The sequence below is a fragment of the Podarcis raffonei genome, chromosome 12 (assembly GCF_027172205.1).
Source record: "Podarcis raffonei isolate rPodRaf1 chromosome 12, rPodRaf1.pri, whole genome shotgun sequence".
NCBI lineage: Eukaryota > Metazoa > Chordata > Lepidosauria > Squamata > Lacertidae > Podarcis > Podarcis raffonei.
Window position 1 is genome coordinate 51,699,094 of NC_070613.1, and position 18,985 is coordinate 51,718,078.

Consider the following 18,985-nt stretch of genomic DNA (forward strand, 5'->3'; position numbering starts at 1 on the left):
ATCACATTCCATCAGAGATAACCTTTTAGGGGCTGCATGCCAGGGGTGGGCTATGCTAGAGGCAAAAGCATATGAGATTATGTGGCTCTTTTTTCTTTTATAGGCTACATTCCAGCCACACAAAAGCAGTTTCTATATCTCCACCCCAATCTCTCCATCCCACAAGCTTTATCACAATTCAAAAACACATTCCAGTCAGGCAAACACACTCAAGGAGGGCATGTAATGGGATTGGCGAGAGTTATAGGGGGGGATCCCAAGGGCCATATAGAGGTGGGCTGCATTTGGGGCCCAGCCTGAGCATCCCTATCCCCGATACAGCTCAATATTATCTGTTCTGTTTAGCAATGTCTCTCCAAATCCTAGTATTTCCCAGCCCTGGTACTTTTTAAGAGGAGATGACTTTTAAGCTGTACTTGGGACGTTAAGTTTGCAGTGTATACGGTCTACCACTGAACTAACAATGCTGCAAAATGATGTCTGGAAATTCAGAAAGGTTACTGAATAATAAAAAAATCTGATATTTGGCTGATTAACATTCTACGGCTTTTAAAATGTATTTCTGGGAGGATTATTGATTTGCTTTGTTATGTATTTTGTATTTTCATTTTACATTTTTCTGATGTGAACCGTCCTGAGATCTTTGGATGAAGTTCGGTACACAAATTTTAATTAATTAATTGATTGATGATGATGATGTTGGAAAGGGAAAGGAAAAACACACAAAAAGCACTTCTGTATTGATACCAATAATATATAAATAGGCTATAAACTGGTTGTTGCCTATATCTGGTTTCACCTGCCTCCAATGTTTCCCTCTCTGCCAGAATGGATGAATGCAGAGATGTTTGTGAAACATCTAGTTTCCCTAAATAAATTAGAATGTTGATGTAACTTACATAAGGGAAAGATCAATAGATATGGAGACAGCTTTAGAGAGCAAGTAGTTCCACTGCTGTAGCCTTTTCATTCTTGTAACATTTATTTCCTTTCTTGGTGCAATGTAATGAGTTGTTAATTACTTTTAAACTCCTAGAAGTGGAATAGCTAAAACTTTTTGGCCTTAGGACCACACTGATGGTTGACAAACTCTCTAAAGACTGCATGTCAGTGATGGGCATATTCATAATGATCAATGCACACTTCCCATCCCACATTCACATACACAGATAGGTAGGTACACATTCAGAGTGCAGTAACAGACAGAGAAAAGAGCATTTCCCCCCTCCCTTTCCATCACAACACTGAACTAAGAGAGGAACTTCTCTTTCCTCCACATACCTTGTAAAGGAGTGCCTTCTCCCTCTGGTGCAGTGTCACTGCAACAAGGGCTTCGAGCTCAGAGCTTTGAAAACAGGAAGCTGAGCTCCAAAGGATTCTTGCAACAGCACAGCACCAGAAGGAGAAAAAGCTCCTTTGCAAGGCAGACTGAAGCAGAGGCACCCAATTTTTTTAAGGGCTGGCAGCCCCACTGTATACCACAGTGAAACAGGAGCAGAAAGGGGCACAGAGTTGAAGGAAGAAGGGAACAAAAGGAAAGTCCTCACGATACTTGAGAAAAGGGGACAAAACTCAATGGCACTTCAGAGGGAGGAGGCATAGGCCAATAAGCCTGAAAAGACAATGGGACAGAATGAATTTTATGCACCAATTTTACTAACCAGTCAAATCTTTGGTTAGTTACAAATGATTACAGAATCAGAGATATTCCTAATCCAAAGTGTTGCACCACATCTATTCTTCTACCTAACTGAACAAAGTTTGACTGGCAGATAGTTTAGCAGGGAGGGGGGACAGAGAAGAGTGTGATAGACTCCTCATCCCCTTTTGTTATACCAATTATGAACAATATGGCTAGTTGGCAAATGAATGGAAATGAGCTGAATGGCTAGAGCTCCAGGCTGCCTTTTCACCAGGCCAAGGTCTAGGCCAGCTGCAATTCTCCCAGCCCCAAGGACACAATCTAAAGCCACTGTAGTACTTATAGTAATGGAAGGTAGTCTCTACATTATCAGAGGTCAGGTCTCTATATTCTGCTCCACCCTTCCAGCTGCAGGGCTGTAAGTTTTCATTCTAAACTTTCACTTGACCTTTTAACTTTCTCCTGCAGCATCTATGAAGGCCATTAATAATACAGCTCTAAAGTACCAACGTTTCTAGCTATTGGTCTTACATGCCACTGACACAATTCAGGGGTGTCCTTAAGCTTTAACCAAGTTCTCATCTAGGTCACTGCTGTTGCACCCAGCTCTGCCCACTCTGCCTAACTTTAAAAAGGAATGCAGAAGAGGTGAGAAATAAGAAGTAAGAAGTGCACAGCCAGATGAACTTTCATCCAAGTGCCAAAAGTCAGGGGTGTGAGAGGGGATTAAGTAGCCACAATGGCCCAATGAGAACTAGTGAACTGGCTGCCGCAAAGCAATATTTTGTGCCATAGGAATGGAATCAGCAACTGAATTGTCTATTATAAGATAACTTGGGCATCCTTCTATGTAATAAGATGGGTTAATTGTCAAATAAGTGACAAAATAGTCACATAATACAAGTTAAAATGCCAAAACTTTAGAGTTTGGCAGAAAAGCTTAAGTTCTATGCTTCCTGATTATTAGTATTTTTTTACCATGTAACAAAAATGAACTTATATACTCTTTCTCATCTTGCATTCTGTGGTACATTAAATGAATATTCTCAAAGTCTAGCCATAGTCCACCATTACAGACATTGCTTTTTATTCTATAACTTACTAAAATATTTTTAAATAACCATAGCACCAAGATTAGTTTCTTGGGCTTCTCCCTGAATCATAGGCCTGTAATAGTAGCATAGCATCCTGTTACTTTGTATACACTAACTAGAGAAATAGTCATAATGAAAATCAAATCATTCGCTTGCAATGCTGCCAAAGATTGCTCTACAACTGGAAACTACCACAACTCCAGTCATCTTTCATGACTCACAATGAGCTGACTCAATATGCTCAGAAGTTTTTGACTTTAGAACACTCTGTGACTTAAAGTGGGGAAAAATTCAGTCTTCGTGTTATCTCGTCTCATTAGATAAGAAAAATACCACCACCTATTTCAGTAAGTTTGTATTTACATCATGAATTTCATTCAAATATACAGCTGAAGTTACTGGAACTATCTATAGAATTATTTTGTACCAGGCAGAAAAAATTGCTCCTGAGGAAAACTTCCCAAACAGTTTTTTAAAATGGAACTATAATTTATACAGACTGAGAACATATAGTAACCAGAAGAGTGATGTAATTGGTATGTATTCTGTACCATGATCCACACAACAATTCTTAAACCGCAGATAGACAAGTTTTTATAAAAGTTAACTCTTCAGTCCTACTATAAGGCTCAAGATACAGCATGGTAAGAATTACGGAAAACTGCAGTTTTAGCAAGACAGGAATTCAATTTCCAGGATAAAAATTAGTATCTAATTAAGTTAATATGGCAGTTCACAGTGCTGAACATAATTATGGGCTGGACATCTAATTCATTGGCTGTATGTGTGGTAACAAGTGCTTTTCTGCATAACTTTGAGTACCCCCAGAAAAACGCACTGCTGGTAACCATGAAGCACTGATAAACATACCACAAATAATTCCGTTTCAAATGAATAGTTATAGCTATTTCCCCTCTTATTATACAAAATCATATATCACTTAGCATAAAACTACTAAAGTAATATACAACTTAAGAATACAATATATCATAAAAGCAATGTACAAATAAAAGAAATATTGATCAATGGAACATATAGCTGGAGTCACTCTTCAGAAAAGCCTATGTGAACAAAAAGTCCTCTTTGACCAATAGCACTAATTTTCCCAAGGAAAGGGGTACTTGATTCTTTCCCCACATAGCATAATAATGTAGAAAAAGAAGACAACAGTAGATAGTGCCTTCCTCACACTCTTGAGGAAAATAATTTTTATCTACAGTTGCATAGCATGTAGAACGCTACACTGTAGTCCAAACAGATTTATGTCAGAATAAACACAACTGAAAACATTTATTGCTTCTCCACTTTCCCCCTTCTTTAATATCAGGCCTCAATAAACAGAGGAACGAGAGAGATACGGCTATATATAATGTAAGGAGTGGGATAAACACACAATGTGAGGGCAGGAGACACCTCTGCCCAGCTCTTTACAAGAGTTTCAGGGCACTTGAGGCCATTCTGACGTCACACAAGCACACCCTTGATAGTCCCAACTCATTAATCTGAAAGAAATACTCAGTCATCCACTCACTGTCACTATTACAGACTGCAGCTCCCATTTCAACTATCAGCACATCCATCTTACTGAAATCTTGTATTTGTAGAACATGCATGTGGACCTAGTGTATAAACTGTAGGCTCTGTGTTACAACAAAACCCATCTACTCAAAGGATGGAAAAATCCCAGTTCCTTTCCCATCACAACAGAGTAGAACTGGGGATTAAAAACAATTGAAGAGTAATTAATCTCTGTTAAGTGATCTTGAATATACGCCCTGACAAGGTATTTAAACAATGCATGAAAGGGTAATGAACATGGATTAACTGACAAGTCCATACTTCAATATTATTGCTGTGCCAGCACATTTTCTAAAATGTTAAGAGACAGAATCAGTCCTACTGAAATCAATGTGAAACTTTAGCTGGGACTGAAGCACAGCTAACCAACTCTGCATCCAACCCATTGAGATTATCGGGATTTGCCTCTGGATAACCAGTTTAAGATCGCAAAAGCGAGGAAATTTCAATTTGTAAAGCTGCGTCCACAGATTTAAAGAACTCTTACAGCGCACTCTTACGGAGTGTAATTTAGATGCTATACTCAGCAGGAGGTGGGATCTATTTTTTGCCTATGGAAGGTTGCAAATGATAAATCCCAATAATTACTTAGCACTACTTACTCCCCAGCCCCGTCCTGCCCCAGCCTTCAGTGGATCTAATTTGCAAGTGCAAGATGCTGAAGATCACAGCCCTGAAGACAGCAAGACTCCTCTCAGGATCCAGAACTGGCAACCCAACCCTTTAAATGATCTACAGCAGAGACCCAGAAATTTCATTCACCGCGATGGAGGGGGAAGCCCCTCCCTTGCTTGCAAGGCCACAGACAGCTGAGGCTGTACCAACTGGAAGGGACACCCAGGTTCATCTAGTCCAACCCCCTGCCATGCAGGAACCTTTCGCCCAAGGTGGGGCTCGAACCTGCCACAATCAGATTAAGAGTCTCACCCAGTGCTTCTCAAACCTGGGTGGCTGCCTGTTGTTGGACTACAACTCCCATCATCCCTAGCTAGCACCACCAGCGGTCAGGGGCGATGCGAACTGTAGTCCGACCCCCGCCAGGGGACCCACGGTTGAGAAGCACTGGGTGAGTCTCTGAGGGCGGGTTCGAGGCCCACGTTGGGCGAAAGCTTCCTGCGTGAAAAGGGGGTCGGACTAGATGACCCCGGGTGTCCCTTTCCAACCGGAGCCTCGCCCCGTCAGGAACGCCGGGAGTTCCTCGCGCGGCGGCCAGCCTTCTTCCCTTCCCCGCCCCGACGCCTTCCGGCATGCCCAGGGCCACCGTCGGGATCCCCACCCGTCCCCTCAGGCAACGGAGCCCGCCCGCCCGCCCCAAAGCTCCCGGATTCCCTCACCAGAAGCCGCCTCCGTCCGGAAGGTTCAGCAGCGAGGGCGACGACGGGCCGCCAAGCGAAGCCAAGCCGGCAAGGGCGGGGCAGCCGAGAAGGGCCCGCAGCTACCGAAAGCGGAGAGGCGCGGGACGGGACGCCGGCCGGAGCCCAGCTCAGCCTGAGAGAGCCCTTGGACTCGGGACGGCGGTTGCTGGGCGGCGGTTGGGCTCCTTCGCCTCGCGCCGGCGGTTGGGTTCGAATGGCCCTCAGGATTCCGAGGTGGGCGCGAGCGGCCGCTCTCTTAAGCCCCGCCCCCTCGCGGCTGCTGCTTCTCCTCCTTCTTCCTATTGGTTTTGGGTTTTTTTGTTACGGTCGCCGCGCGCTCCGAGTGTCACCGCCGGCGACCCGACAGCTCGGGCAGCTGCGAGCGCGGAGGGCTTTCGCCACACACAGGCGGCGACGCGCATGCGTTACTTCCTGAGCAGATCAGGAGGAGGAGTCTCTCAGGAGGCAAGCGCATGCGCACAAGTGGCGGCGGCGAGAGGCGTGGTTTGCTGCTGCTTTTGCCGGAGATTGATTGCGGCTCCGCGGGAGGGAGTCAAGGTCTCTGCTGCCCGCTGGGTTAGCGGGGCCGCTGAAGGCGTTACTGCGAGCCATACGGCAGGGTCACACGCAGCAGCTGACACACATATCGCCATCATTATTCTTACTTTATTTACATGTATTTATACCCCGTCCTGGTGGGGAATCAAGGCGGCTTACAGATAGAAAAGAACAGCTAAAAACATGGGTGGGATCATTAAAAAAAGAATTAAACATTTATAGAATAGATGTGTGTGTGTGACTTTAATTCTATTGAGACCCAGCCAAATGGGTGGGGTATAAATCATAATAAAATTATTACACACACATATATATAAATGTGTACATATATATGTAGACAAGTGTTTTATATATATATATATATATATATATATATTCAGTATAAAAGTAAATAAAAGCTAGTATATATGATCATACTGTAGATATCTCATAGATATAGATATGTAAAAACATACCTACAATCACAATAAAATCAGCTCTGCCAACCATGTTGTTAGTTTTTAGAGGAGGAAAACAAGAAAAAAAATCCTGAATGAAACAGTGGATGTATCATTTTTGTGCTTCATGCTGCGGCCACAGACATGTGATTTGACGGTGAGTTTGGGGTAGCCCAATGCAAAGATCCTGAGGATCCATGTGGATCCATGCTTTGTAACCACGTTTTTGCACCATTGCAGCCCCAGGCAACAGTGGGTGCGTGATTTTTTTGGTGCAGGCTGTAGCCATGGACATGCTATGTGATCTGATGGTGAATTTGGGGTGACCCAATGCAAAGATCCTGAGGATCCATGTGGATCCGTGCTTTGTAACCACGTTTTTGTACCATTGCAGCCCCAGGCAACAGTGGGTGCGTGATTTTTTTGGTGCAGGCTGTAGCCATGGACATGCTATGTGATCTGATGGTGAATTTGGGGTGACCAATGCAAAGATCCTGAGGATCCATGTGGATCCGTGCTTTGAAACCATGTTTTTGCACCATTGCAGCCCTGTTTTTGCATCAGATCATTGCTATGTGATCTGATGGTGAATTTGGGGTGACTCAATGCAAAGATCCTGAAGATCCATGTGGATCCGTGATTGGAACCACGTTTTAAGTAGGGAGGGAAGGAAAAACATAGAAGGGACAAGGAGCACCGAGAGGGGTGTGCAGAGAAGCAGCTGGCTAAGAATGCAGGAGAGGGGTTTTACCGGAGGGAGGAAAGGAAGGCAAAAGTCCCCCCCCCACAAGCCAGCCAGCTCTCTCTCTCTCCCCCCCCCCCCAACCTGCATGTTGCCTGCGAGTCCCAGGCAGGGGAGGAGAGGAATTAGAAGGAAGGACGCTCTGCTTTCCACTCTGCTTGCCTGGAGGGGAGGGGTTTTCTCTGCTCTTTGTTCCGTTTGAGCAAACACAGTAAGGAAACAGAAGCGGGTGGACAGTAAGACCCTAAGGCAGAATGCAGGAAAGCAGCAGCTTCCTCCTTTCAAGGCTTCCCTTCTCCGGACGATTTGATATTTGCCTGATTTTTGCCTTCACTCGCGCTTGTCAGCTCCAGGGACCACACATTCGCTCAATAACACGCACAGACATTTCCCCTTACTTTTTAGGAGAAAAAATCTGCGTGTAATAGAGGGGAAAATACGGTAATTAGAAAATTGGAAAAATACAAAAACTTACTAGAAAACAAAAGACCAATGTGGTTATCCCCCAATAGAAGATGAGACAAGAACAAAGATTAATATGAGGGATAATTCGGGTACTTACAATGAATTGTTAGACTTCTCAGAAGGAGAACCAAAAATTGGGGGGGGGGGTTGAAGGGATTAAAGAATATGTGTCAAACTGGCTAAATTATCAAATCAATTCAAAATTTAAGGTAGACAAGAAATTGGGATTTGCAGAAAAACCATCAGAATTCGAAAAAGAAATATTAAGATCTAGAGTTAAAAAATTATCCAAAATGTATAGAATATTATTTGATTGGGAAATGAATAATTTGTGAAATCTATGATTAAATGGGCACAAGATGTGGGTAAAAAGAGAATTACTTAGAAATGATCCACAGGTGGTCGTTGACACCAAGCAAACTAGCCAAAATGTCTAGATCTAAAGATGACCTATGCTGGAAGTGCAGAAAAACAACCGGCACATTTTTATCGTTCATGGTGGTCTTGTAGAATAATAAAAGAATTTTGGGAGATGGCATATAACAAACTTCAGAAAACATTTAGAAGAATGTCTCCCAAAAACCCAGAAGTCTTCCTTCTGGGAATAATAACAGCAGAAATCCCCCCAAAATCAAATTACTATGGATGTACATGCCCATGGCTGCCTGTGAGGAAACCAAAGTGGGAGAAGGGACTCTCATTCAAGAATGGATCAAACATCTTCAGCCAGCTGAAATGCAAATTTAGCTTTTAATTAGGAATACTATCTTGCAATTAATTCTTAGCATTTAAGGGTGGGGAACCTCAGGCTCCAGGGCCAAGCGCAGCGCTTGAAGCCCCTTTGTCTGTCCTGCAGTGCTCCCCAAGCACACCTCTCCTCAGACCATGTTCTTCCATGACCCCCGTTTTGTACCCTCTGTGAATCTTTTGCCTGCCTGGAACCGCCTAAGCAACCGCACAAATGTAACATTTAAATATGTTGCTTATGTCATTGTCATTAGAGCCAGTCTCACACATCAGATCACCCAAGGTGAGATATGGAACCAGAGTGGGGAAAGGTATAATAAGCAGTGCTTTTTTTCTGGGGGCACACAGGGGTACGCATACCCCTAAACATTTTGTGAATCTTTATACTTTTGTCCATTTACTGTATTTATTTTTCCCAATTTGAACTATAAAGTGGTGATTTTCTTGAGTCAAACTGAGAGTACAGTGGTACCTCGGGTTACATACGCTTCAGGTTACACACGCCTCAGGTTACAGACTCTGCTAACCCAGAAATAGTTTGCTTCAGGATAAGAACTTTGCTTCAGGATAAGAACAGAAATTGGGCTCCGGCGGCGCGGCGGCAGCAGGATGCCCCATTAGCTAAAGTGGTGCTTCAGGTTAAGAACAGTTTCAGGTTAAGAACAGACCTCCAGAACAAATTAAGTTCTTAACCCGAGGTACCACTGTATCCCTAAACATTTTTTTAAGAAAAAAAATGCTTTAGCCTGAGGGGAAGCTACCAGGGACCAAAGCGGGTGAAACAACTGATGCAACTCTTACCTTTGCACAATCACAGTCCACTCAAAAGTCAAGAGCTTTATTCAACGAGAGAGAGTCATCACAGCTCAAGGAGACACTCCAACCACAAGGAGTTGTGTGGAATGAGGCTGGTGAGGAGAGAAGGGGTATAGCCGAGGGAGAATTCCTAGGGTCAGATCCAGAGGCTGGGAGGGGTGCATTCAACCCCAAGCTTGAGGTTCCCCACTGTTGGTATATCTCAGAATCATTTTGGTGGAAGCGCACGGCAGTGTTTAGCACAGGGGTATGTGTGTAAAAGGAAGGCCATTGGGGTCTTGGACTGGAAACCCAGCAAGCAGATTTTACAGTATATCATTTGGATGCACAATGTACAGTGGTACCTCGGGTTACATACGCTTCAGGTTACATACACTTCAAGTTACAGACTCCGCTAAGCCAGAAATAGTACCTCAGGTTAAGAACTTTGCTTCTGGATGAGGACAGTTTCAGATTAAGAACGGACCTCGGGAACCAATTAAGTACTTAACCCGAAGTACCATTGTACCTGTTTTGTATTTTAGTATTGTTATGTATATGAAACTAATCGTCTTTTGCAAGCTGCAAGGTGGCATAAGAGCATATAAATAAATATGCTCTCACCAGCAGAAACTGGGCCAATAAATGGCATCACTCAGCCAATATGCGTCTTTGCCAGAAACGTGATATTTAAAGCCGGTAACCAGCCTGTCAGTGTGTCATCCTCACAATTTGGTGATATGATATTTCTTCCAATTCCCTGGAAGTGAATAAAGATCCAAGAACATAGGATTGCCCTGTTAAACTCCAGGTGACCTGGGAAATACCAGGACAAATCGCCAAGCTGTATCATTTGCTCATCTATACCACAAGATGGAGGGAGTCAAAACAGCTGGACAGAGAAGCAGGTCTGTAAGTGTTTCTGTTTATAGAAGCTTATCTATGTTTAACAGAGTGGTCTGATTATGAAAGTATTTGGCCCAGGCATTATAACCCCTCCATCTTTCTCATTGACTTTATTTTTCCCATTTGATGGTGGTGGATGGTGTTGTGAGATGGCATTCATTGCCCCCTCTCTCCTGGATCCCTTTACGTAGGGCCATTGGTGGCGGTGGTAAAATGTTTAGACACAGACAACCACAGTTCGAAAGCATGCCAGTGCAAGTAGATAAATAGTTACCGCTGCGGCGGGAAGGTAAACAGCGTTTCCGTGCGCTCTGGCACTCGTCACAGTCCTCCGTGCTCCAGTAGCAGTTTAGTCCTGCTGGCCACATGACCTGGAAAACTGTCTGTGGACAAATGCCGGCTCCCTCAGCCTGAAATCAAGATGAGCGCCGCAACCCCATAGTCGCCTTTGACTGGACTTAACTGTCCAGGGATCCTTTACCTTACCTTTTTTTTATATATTGGATACTGCCTGCAACTTTCTGAAAGCAAGAGTTTGCTGTGCAATCTGCAGAAAATTCTGCCGCCAGACCCTAGTTAGCAGGGCCTTTAATGAGCAGAGGGAAGTTGGTCACAGGAGATAACAGCAAATTTTCTTCAATGCTGGGGAACGTTCCTTGCATTTAGTCCCATAGGGAGCACAAACCATTCAAAGAAAATAGGCAGTCACTGTTTGCAAAGAGCTCTGTTTTTTAACATCAAAGTCTAATAGAACTATTGACCGCCTGTTTTAATACTATAAGCTGCCTAAATATTTTTTGTTGTTATGGGGCGCTGTACATTTTCTTGTTTGCTAATTTTATACAATTAAAACCCTGTTTTTCAGCCAAAATAGGCTAGGAGTGGCTTGCAGATCACTACAGGCAAGACTGTTCCTGCCCTCAGGCTTACAATTTAAAAGATCTGACACAAAAGGAAGATAGATTGGGAGGAAGGAGTGAACTCAAGTGCCAGCTCTTAGTTACAAGGTCTTCTAATGATCAGTTGGAAAGGAAACAGCTAAAGGAGAGTCAGAACCAAAAGGTGGTGGCTCTGCATCTCTCCTCTTTTGTAGCTGGATGGAAGGGCTGCTCATATTGTAAACATGATGGCACTCTGAGCTTCTGTTAGGCATTTCACAACCATGTTTACTTGTGGTAAAGGAAAGAGCAAGCTGCTACTTTGCTCACCGGGCAATATTATCAGTGCACATTGTTTACAGCACCACTTGCTTTTCTGTGGAAAGAGACAGCGATCTCACAAATCTAGAATTAATGACTCATTCGCAGTATTAAGCAAGAGGAACAGCTGCGTCACAAAACCAAAGAGCCCTTTCAAGTTTTAAGTGAAAACAAAAAATTTTTTCCCTTCCAGTAGCACCTTAAAGACCAACTAAGTTAGTTCTTGGTATGAGCTTTCGTGTGCATGCACACTTCTTCAGATACCTTTTCCTTCCAGTAGCACCTTAAAGACCAACTAAATTAGTTCTTGGTATGTGCTTTCGTGTGCATGCACACTTCTTCAGATACACACAAAAGCTCATACCAAGAACTAACTAAGTTGGTCTTTAAGGTGCTACTGGAAGGAAAAAAATTTTTTGTTTTGACTATGGCAGACCAACACGGCTACCTTTCTGTAACAAGTTTTAAGTGGTTAAAGCAAAGGAATCTGCACCAAAGATTTGGTTATTTTTATGTTTCAGATATACTTCAGAGAGATGTAAAGATCAGCCCAGAAAACTTTGAGGCTTTGATTATTGCTAAGAAGGTCTCTCTTTCTTTCTGAGTTGGCTTAAAGCATGAATTCTTCAAGGATGCAAAATAATAATAATAATAATAATAATAATAATAATAATAATAATTCATTATTTATACCCCACCCATCTGGCTGGGCTTCCCCAGTCACTCTGGGCGGCTTCCAAAAAAATATTAAAATACTGTAATACATCAAACATTAAAAGCTTCCCTAAACAGGGCTGTCTTCAGATGTCTTCTAAAAGTCTGGTAGTTGTTGTTCTCTTTGACATCTGGTGGGAGGGCTTTCCACAGGGAGGGCGCCACTACCGAGAAGGCCCTCTGCCTGGTTCCCTGTAACTTGGCTTCTCGCAGGGAGGGAACCACCAGAAGGCCCTCTGTGCTGGACCTCAGTGTCCGGGTAGAACGATGGGGGTGGAAACGCTCCTTCAGATACACTGGACTGAGGCCGTTTATTTATGGTATCTCTGGGGACTTACAGCAAAATCACAGAGGAAATTTTTTAGTTAGGTTTGTACCTATGTCTCCAGTGAAGTGGCATGGCTTGCCAAATTGTGTTTGTTCCATATTATATGTGGCACATGTTCTTCTTTAATGATACAGCAAAAATGTTCCTCTATTCAGAACACACGGGAGGGGTGTGTGAGAGTGTGTGTGTAAGAACTAAAAGAACATTTGTTTAAGTCCCTGAGAAGCAATACACAGTAATTTAAGAATCCCTAACACAGTGGTATTGTTTTATGCAGTATATTAAAGCTGTTTAGTCGAGATGTTTTTTTAAAAAATGCTGTCTAGCCAATATGGGAATATTGAGGCTGGGAATTTAAGCAAATTAACAAGAGTTTATTAAATCAGAGAAATGTAAAGAAAACATAAGGGTGTTTTCATTTGTTATGGTTGATTTAATTAGGTGGTACTCAACTGAGTCATACTCTGAGTAGAGACATTTAAATCAGTGGACTATCAATGAGTATGACTAATGTTGGATGATGACTAATGCTGGAAATGATCCACTGGGATTTTAATTTGCTGTAAGACACCCATAATAATGTGTGTGCATTAGGACAGGGTAAGAACGTATAAACAAATAAACATGCACAATACAAATATATTTGGAAATCTAAATTACAATTAGAACGACTGTGTGACTGTGAAATCTTATGGGCACAATTCAAAAGTTGCAAACACATTTGGGACATGGGAAGTAGAGTTAGGAAATGTCTGTGAGGCTGTAAAGTCTATGAGTATAGTTCAAAGTTCAAATATCAGATGGATTTCTCTATTCACTGAAGAGAGATAGGAATGTCCCTCAAATATAGAGTGCTTCACAGATGCATTGAAAGCACACCCACACAAAATAAGGTGGGTTTCCATAGTAACACCTGCACAATACATTTAAAGCACATGTTTTCAACCAGATAATTCTGGGAACTGTAGTTCATGCTTTACAGTACTATAACTCCCAGCACCCTTGACAAGCTATACTTTCCAGAATTCTTTGGGGAAAGTCATGTGCTTTAAATGTATTGTGCTGATGTTACTATGGAAACCCACCTTATTTTGTTTTAGACCAAGGTTTCCCAAACTTGTGTCTCCAGCTGTTTTGGGACTACAATTCCCACCATCCCTGAACACCGGTCCTGCTACCTAGGGATGATGGGAGTTGTAGTCCAAAAAGAGCTGGAGACCCAAGTTTGGGAAACCCTGTTTTAGACTGTAAGCTGTTCAGGACAGGGACTTGTCACCATATTCTCACCTTACACAGCATACAAATGCACCACAGACCTTTGTGGTGTTATAGGTCGGGATCTAAAGAACCAGCAACTGATTCTGCAGGCTGAGACCTGAACAGCATAGATTCCGTGCCACATAGCAAGTCATTTCTATAAATGACACAAGTTTCAAAAGCAATTTTAACAGGGCATGGGACTTTGCTCAAAGAAAACAAAGGAAGGAAGGGGGAACCTCACTTGGTGTGAACAACCCTTGTGGTGTTCCCAAAGAATCTAGATTGGATCCAATTCAAATTTGTTTTCTATTCATACATTTACAGGTGAAATATTATCCCTGGTTACATTTCACAGGGTTGGGCATCATTTATTTTTATCCTCAAGAGCAACAGTGGTGGTATCACTACTATAAGTAGTTTACAACTGCTGCTATTATTTTTGAAGGGTAAGCAAATCGTTTTATTTCCTTCTCTTCCTGAAGTATAACTGCAGCTCTTCTCATTCTGATGTTCTATAGGCAAATTGTAAAAGTCATTGGCTTTTTTTTGGGGGGGGGAGGGTTGTTTGGGATGGAATATTTACAGTGGCACATATATTTTTTAAAAGCTGATTCATAAATGCTAGGGCTATCCTGAGTCATTCATTCATTCATTCATTCATTCTTATACGCAGCTTGACTGCATTTAGCAATGGAGTGCATTCATTTTGATGGTTTTATGGAAGCTTGTTCAATGTGGCTCACAACACATAAATGAATCCTGATTAATCCTAGTTTGTTGAGATACCTGTGTCCTTTACGATCAGTAACAATCTGGCTTCACTTTTAATGGACTTTTGAATGAAATCCTAAATCCACTTAATAGGGAACAAGCCCATGGGACAAACTAAGACCAACTTTCGAATAAACATGAACAGGATTACACTGTAAGACACAATGCTGGCAAATAGAAACCAGCATTGATAGAAGGAAAGTCGCTTGTCTTGTTAATGAATGAGTTGCTGGGTTGTTTTTAGAAGTGCTGAGTGTGTGCAAGTATCTCACAAACGAGGCTAGGCTATTTTATGCAGTCTCACAGTCAACCAACAAATTCTTTTCCCCCAGTAGCTGCTGTAACCCAATCAATGATGCTGATGCACAAACAGAAAGCACGCTGCTGGCAATGAACAAAAAAGCCATGCTCTTCTATTATTCCAAACACAATGGACAGGGGAATCAATGTCAGTTGTTCCAGCAAGTATAGAAAGATCAATGGGATAGCTTTTTTTTTACTCTTAATAAGTACTGAAAAGAGAATACCAATTGCAACAACCGCAGAAGTGACTTCTACACATTCCTCTCAAGAGATATTTGACCTGGATTGATTGTTGGAGCAAACACACAGGATATTATATGTTGTGCTACATTAATTTTGAAGGTTGTATGCAGATAGAGATTCGTGATAACCCTTTACTCTACATTTTTTGTGTTTCTGCCCTCTATTATCTCTACCTCCTACCTCTCCTTCTCTTCAGTCCGGCTGAACTCAAAGTGGCTTACTTCAGCGGATACATTTATAGGACTGTACTGTCAGTGGCGTAAGAGCATAATTCTAATCATGTCTTTTCAGAATTAAGTCATATTTAATTTGATGGGGTCTACTCCAGGTAATACTGGGACGCGGGTGGCACTGTGGGTTAAACCTCAGAGCCTAGGACTTGCCGATCAGAAGGTCAGCGGTTTGAATCCCCGCAACGGGGTGAGCTCCCGTTGCTCGGTCCCTGCTCCTGCCAACCTAGCAGTTTGAAAGAACGTCAAAGTGCAAGTAGATAAATAGGTACCGCTCCGGCGGGAAGGTAAACGGCGTTTCTGTGCGCTGCTCTGGTTCACCAGAAGTGGCTTAGTCATGCTGGCCACATGACCCGGAAGCTGCACGCCGGCTCCCTCGGCCAATAAAGTGAGATGAGCGCCGCAACCCCAGAGTCGGCCATGACTGGACCTAATGGTCATGGGTCCCTTTATACCTTTACTCCAGGTAAATGGATTTGCAATTCATCCTAAATTTCTTACCATTGATATTCCTCCTTCCTCAATACAGCACATCACGCTGATGCTACCTGTGATATTGATGCATCATAAGCCATTTCATATGAACATTCAAAGGAAACTCATAAAAAAGAGAAATGGTCTCAAGGGATACGCTTGCCTCTCTCAGGCACCAATTTTCTAGTTCACCTCACCTTCTGGGCTGCATGTTGCTGCTTGCCACTTTCGTGAGCTTCCCTTCCTTTCTCACACTGTGAATGTTTGACATTCACTCTAATCAGACTCCCCGAAGGAAGGGTGGCAGTTTCACTTGCTCATCAGGTACAAAGCTATGGGGACATGATGTCGCTGGGATATATGAATCTCAAAATTATTTTGGAACAAATGGTTCGCCCACTGTGCAGAACAGGAGGGAAAGGCCCCAAAGGCCAGATATTTTTGTTCTGTTAATTCCCACAATGCAGTCTGAATCTCCTCACAGAACTCTAGCCCAATGGTTGCCATTAATCTGATTTGAACTGATTTTATAATGAAATGATTTTAGAATGTTGTATCATTTTACTGTTGTTAGCCGCTCTGAGCCCGGCTTTGGCTGGGGAGGGCGGGATATAAATTAAAAATTATTATTATTATTATTATTATTATTATTATTAATTCTTGAAAAAAGAAGATTGGGAACAAAGAATCCTGTATCAAAATACAGTTCCCAAGATGCCTTGGAAGGGAGATGTGCTGTAAATGCAAGGTGTATGTACTCCAAATGGGTGTGTGTGATTGCCCCATCATTTCCATTCAGGTAACGAAGTTTTTAGAGGCTTGGGATGCTATTGTACATGTGTACAGGCTTCTTAGCATCACAGTGCCCATTCCTCGGCTGTGCCATGATGTGAATGGGGTCCCCCTTGTTCCCCTCATGATTCCTGCTCTCCTCGTGGTGATATTCTCTGCTTCGAGGTTTCTAAGACACAGTGCACACTAGTTTGGGGCAGACTCTCTCAGGATGCTAATCTTACAGCCTTGGGGGCCAGGATACTGGAGGCCTTGCTCCTTGCAGCTGTTGTAGCAGAGAAAGTGCTTCCCTTGCCGAGGAAGAATGTGCTGGATAACAGAACACGGACACTTTCCTCTGTCTCAGTTCCTATCTACCCTGTCACTGGAATATTGTTATTTGGGCTGTTCGGGGAGAGTTGCTTGCCTTAGCCTAGCAGTGGGCAGTGGTTAGCAGGACCAAGTCCTCTAGAAATCTCAACTGTGGAGGTCATCTAGTTGGGAGTTTCCAGGTGATTATTAAGCAACTTAGTTTAGGGCCAGATACTTGAACTGTCACCATCCCTGACTACTGCACAAGTTAACTGGGACTGATGGGATTCAGAGTCCAACATCTGGAGGGCCACCACTTCCACTGCTGCCCTAGGGTGTAGGACATGGGCCATTTAACCTCTGGTGATGTTAGATTTACATTGCAATTCTACCTGCCGTTCTTCTTCTTTAACAATTTTATCTGTTTTGTTTTTGTGTGTGTTAATAATTTTATTGTTTTGGGTATTGTTATCCACCCTGGAACTATTCACATTGAAAATCCTTTAAGTACAGCTGCAATTCTAACCCCATTTACCTAGTAGTAAGCCCAGGGACGCGGGTGGCGCTGTGGGTAAAAGCCTCAGCGCCTAGGGCTTGCCGATCGAAAGGTCGGCGGTTCGAATCCCCGCGGCGGGGTGCGCTCCCGTTGCTCGGTCCCAGCGCCTGCCAACCTAGCAGTTCGAAAGCACTCCCGGGTGCAAGTAGATAAATAGGGACCGCTTACTAGCGGGAAGGTAAACGGCGTTTCCGTGTGCTGCGCTGGCTCGCCAGATGCAGCTTTGTCACGCTGGCCACGTGACCCGGAAGTGTCTCCGGACAGCGCTGGCCCCCGGCCTCTTGAGTGAGATGGGCGCACAACCCTAGAGTCTGTCAAGACTGGCCTGTACGGGCAGGGGTACCTTTACCTTTACTTAAGCCCAGTGGCGTAGTGTGGGTTGTCAGCACCCGGGGCAAGGCAAGTAATTTGCGCCCCCTCTGCCCTAGGGGCAGAGAGCTGCGAGTGCGAGCGTGGCGCCCCCCCAGATGTTGCGCCCGGTGCGGCCGGCCCCCCCTGCACCCCCCACGCTACGCCACTGAGTAAGCCCAACTGAATTCAGCAGGACTTAATTCTGAGAAGACATGATTAGGACTGTGCTGTAAGGAAGTAAATGGAGAACTCCAGGACTCTGTGAGAATAATTTAAAAGGAAAGGATTGCACAAGGCAGGATAGTTTGATTGACATAAACTTTATTGCAGGTGATGATGCAAGAACCCTGTTTCATTTTCACATCAGGGCTCTTTGCAGGCTGACTGGCTGAAGACAGAATGCCTTATTAGTTGTTAAACTGGATCTTGCTCATAGATGCAACCCCCATTCTTTTCCCATGCCAGCTGCAGCAGCAGCAAGAACAGGAAATATCTCATCAGGGATAATTATGATTAACCAGCAACAGTTATGACGGTCTTTTTCTGGAAGGGCTGCAGTGCATTTAGGCACAACCTCCGGACCCAGTTAGACGCACTATGCCTCCCTATTTGACGCACAATGTGGGTTGTCCCAAACCACAACATGTCATATGACCTCAGGCGCCAACTTCAACAGGAAGAAACAGGATTGCACTCTTGATTGTGCCCTTGTTTCTTCCCTGCCAGCCACTGCTGGAATTCGATGCATTTTTACAATCTGAGGCCTTTCCCTGTCACTCTGAACTTCTGCAGAAAACGGTACAGAATTCAAGGAGGAAAGAATCAGCAGAATAGACCAGCTGTGCCTTCAATTCTTCCTTTGCAGATGCAGGCTTAAATCTGAATCAGTTGACATCATACAAGGTCAGCTGGTTGAAAGGTGAGCAGCCCCATCCACCTATCAGAGTGGCCATTGGATGGTGTGATGGACTGGTTGGGTGCAGAGGAATGGAGCAAGGAACCAGCTCAGGAACCACGAAGGGAAGAAGGCTCAGAGGGAGAAGACTGGGCAGAGGTAACAGGGCTTAGTGAGCTGGGAGAGTTGGTGGCAGAGAGAAGTCCAGAATCAGGGGCAGAGGGTGAAGCAGGTCAAGAGGCAGAGATGAGTCGGGCTA

At 43.7% G+C, this 18,985-nt stretch overlaps 1 protein-coding gene and 1 long non-coding RNA gene across 36 annotated transcripts in view; one reads left to right on the plus strand and one right to left on the minus strand.

The window, feature by feature from the left end:
- The window catches only part of LRRFIP2 (LRR binding FLII interacting protein 2), a 51,981-nt gene extending 46,196 nt beyond the window's left edge, over positions 1-5,785 (minus strand). For all 35 annotated transcript variants that reach the window (XM_053410382.1, XM_053410380.1, XM_053410378.1 and 32 more), the window contains exon 1: positions 5,649-5,785. The gene's annotated coding sequence lies outside the window, so the exon portion shown is untranslated. The remainder of the gene's footprint in view (positions 1-5,648) is intronic.
- A 3,587-nt stretch (positions 5,786-9,372) lies between these two features.
- On the plus strand, positions 9,373-12,133 carry LOC128424324 (uncharacterized). Its single transcript, XR_008332986.1, has 3 exons — positions 9,373-10,321; positions 11,185-11,675; positions 11,981-12,133. It is a non-coding gene; the product is annotated as an uncharacterized LOC128424324 (long non-coding RNA).
- Positions 12,134-18,985: the final 6,852 nt, after the last annotated feature.